A 3,575-nucleotide genomic window follows, 5' to 3' on the forward strand; every position below is an offset into this window, starting at 1 on the left:
AGGGTATGTGCTATGGTGAGCACTGTGAATTGTGTAAGACTGATGAATCACAGACCTGTACCTCTGAAACAAATAATAGTTTATGTGTTACAAAAAAAATAGTAGGAAGGGAAAAATGAAGGTGGGGAAATCGGAGGGGGAGATGAACCATGAGAGACTATGGACTCTGACAAACAAACTGAGGGTTTTAGAGGGGAGGTGGTTGGGGAGATGGTTTAGTCTGGTGATGGGTTTTAAGGAGGGCACATATTGCATGGAGCACTGGGTGTTATATGCAAACAATGAATCATGGAACCCTACTTCAAAAACTAATAATGTAATGTATGGTGACTAACATAACATAATAAAATAAAATTTAAAAAAAATAGAACTATTCTATAGTCCAGCAATTGCACTACTAGGTATTTACTCAAAGAACACAAAAATACTAATTCCAAGGGATACTTGTTCCCCACTGTTTTTGTAACAGCATTATCTATAATAGTCAAACTATGGAAAGAGCCCAAATGTTCATCGAGTGATGAATGAATATAGAAGATGTGGTATATATACACAATGAAATATTACTCAGCAGTCAAAAAGAATGAAATCTTGTGATTTGAAATGACACGGATAGAACTAGAGGGTATTATGCTAAGTGAAATAAGTCAGTCAGAGAAAGACAAATGCCGTATGATTTCACTCATATGTGGGATTTAAGAAACAAAACAGATGAATAAGGGGGAAAAAAGAGAGAGAGGCAAACCAGGAAACAGACTCTTAACTGTAGAACAAACTGATGGTCAGCAGAGGGGAGGTGAGTCGGGGGATGGGTGAAACAGGTGATGGGGGTTAAGGAGTGCTCTTGTTGTAATGAGCACCGGGTATTCTATGGAAGTGTTGAATCACTATATTGTACGCCTGAAACTAATATTGCACTGTGCGCTAACTAAATGGAATTTAAATAAAAGTTTAAAAAATAAGTAAATAAAATAAAATTACTGCCAACTCAAGAAGAAACACTGCTACCTCAAGAGATACTAATGATTAAAAGACATGGACAGATAATTCACCAAAGAGGCATAAGCAGCAAAAAATGTGAAAAAAAATTTGATCTTTTAGTTATAAAAAAAATGTTGGTTAAAATAACAATGAAACAATGTTTTCCCCAATTCCAAATTTGAAAAAACTTTTAAAAAGCTATAATGCTCAGTGTTAGTGAGGGTTACACTAGCATTAAAATCCTGTCTGGAAAATAATTTGGAAAAAGTATACCACAGTAGTTATATATTAACATCCTTTGACATAAGTAACCTTATTAATTGTAGTTCATGTTATTATTTTTTTAAGATTACCAAGTTTTTTTTAAAGATTTTATTTATTTATTTGACAGAGAGAGAGAGAGAACACACAAGCAGGGGTAGTAGGAGGGAGAGGGAGAAGCAGAAGCAGACTCCCCACTGAGCAGGGAGCCCGATGCGGGACTCGATCCCAGGACTCTGGGATCATGACCTGAGCGGAAGGCAGACGCTTAACCAACTGAGCCACCCAGGCACCCCTGGAGTTTATGCTATTGAAATAGATGTTCAGAGAAAGACAATTATCATACGATCTCACTGATAATGTGGAATTTGAAAAACAAGGCAGAGGATCATAGGGGAAGGGAGAAAAAAATGAAACAAGATGAAACCAGAGAGGGAGACAAACCATAAGAGACTTTAATCTCAGGAAACAAACAGGGTTGCTGGAGTGGAGGGGGATGGGAGGTATGAGGTGGCTGGGTGATGGACACTGGGGAGGGTATGTGCTATGGGGAGCACTGTGAATTGTGTAAGACTGATGAATCACAGACCTGTACCCCTGAAACAAATAATACATTATATGTTAATTTACAAAATGAAAAAAAATAGGTGCTATTTAAAAGGTTTAATTATCTAACAATAGAAAAGAATCATTAAATGTTGAAAGATTAATAATATTTCAACAATTATAAATCATATTCTTCAAGAAAAATAACATTCGAAAACATTCATAAGGCAAATAAAAAACTAGACTACAAAACTTTATATACCATGGCCATAAGTCTGTGTACATCTGTGCACACACACATACAAATAGCAACACGTGTGGGGAACATATCAGATTCAGAGCGCAGCAGGAAGTGGGATCGGCGCTCGGCAGATGCAGTCGTGAAGTAGGTACTGGTTTTGGATTATGACTTGTTTTCTCACTTAGCTTTTTTCAAAGAAGAACGTGGCCAATAGTCTTTGGTTCTGGCATGGGATTGGAAATGGCCTAGTCCCGAGTGTCAGCATGAATCCAGGCTCCATTATCTTCTACATGGAAAATATATCAGGGAGCAGGAACAGTGACTTACACCTGAGAGCGTCCCAGGGGGAGGAAAAGAGAAATCGTGTTTATTCCTCAGGAATACTGACGTGCCCTGGAGTAAGCTGACATTCTTCTGTAACAATGTTATCAGTAATACTTGAAACTCCAGCACACTGTTTATGTATTTGAAACGAAGTCTGTTTCCTGTTTTCTATTTTGTCTCTGGAAATTGCAAGGAGGTGGTCTTAAGAGTAATAAACTAAAAGTAGGCAGCCAAAACAAAAACAAAAACAAATACCAACACCTGTGCAGATGTAAAAATGCTACAGGAAAATATTCAAAACCTAATTTTATCTTTATGGGTGGATTACGAATATATTTTCTTTCATTCTCTTTCTCTTTTTTCGGTAATTTTGAAAATACAGAGAATGTTATATTTTTATAATAATTAAAGAATTTGGAGGAGAAGGATAAGGTGATACTCCTAAAACTAGGAGACAGTCATTCATACACTGATTTAACCAATATTTACCAAGGGTCTACTGGAGCCGGTAGACTGTGTCAGGTCCTCAGTGTCCACAGAAAGGGTGAACAAAACAGGCATGATTCCTTCCCCCAGTGACCTTACAGTCCCTGTGCCTCCCAAGATTTGTATTTCTGGTTTTCAGCCTCTCCTTTCCGAGTATTATCTCACTGAGAATAAATAGGTTGTATTTTCTCATACTCAGCAAAAAAAAAAAAAAAAAAGAAAAGAAAGAGAGAGAGAGAGAGAAAGAAAGAAAGAAAAAGAATATTAGCTTGCTTTAATGCAAAGAAAAGCTAGCAACCAATTCTCTTAACTTGCTATCCTTTTGCTCTAATGGGCAGGCCTCCCCGAAGCTAAGTTTCTTCCTGAAAGATGACTGTTTCATCAGCAGCAGCCAAATTGCCAAATGACACCTTCCTTTCTCTCTGATGTGTTACCAGCCCAGGAGCTCAGTTTAGCAGAGTTCTGTGCTGAGGCCCAAAAGGAATGAATTGTTTCTTTTAAATAAACAGTAAAATGAGCTCTAGGAAGAGCTACAGTGAGCTCCATTTCCCCCCTAAGATTTTGCTGATATTTCTACAATATAGTGTGTGTGTGTGCAAGATGCACTAATGCATAGGTGCTGTGTATGTATTTATATATGTGTACTAGATTTCTCAAGTGAAACCGAACGATTAATTCAAAATACATTTAATAAATGATTCCAAAATTAACTTTTGGTAAAGCTACTGCCCTTTAA

At 37.2% G+C, this 3,575-nt stretch overlaps 1 pseudogene; it reads left to right on the plus strand.

The window, feature by feature from the left end:
* Nucleotides 1–2,051: 2,051 nt before the first annotated feature.
* LOC114219286 (MICOS complex subunit MIC10 pseudogene) lies at nt 2,052–2,351 on the plus strand (annotated as a pseudogene).
* The last annotated feature ends 1,224 nt before the right edge of the window (nt 2,352–3,575 follow it).

The sequence above is a fragment of the Eumetopias jubatus genome, unplaced genomic scaffold, assembly GCF_037043125.1.
Source record: "Eumetopias jubatus isolate StellerSeaLion01/CBP00866 unplaced genomic scaffold, mEumJub1_p1.0 scaffold_13, whole genome shotgun sequence".
Taxonomy (NCBI): domain Eukaryota; kingdom Metazoa; phylum Chordata; class Mammalia; order Carnivora; family Otariidae; genus Eumetopias; species Eumetopias jubatus.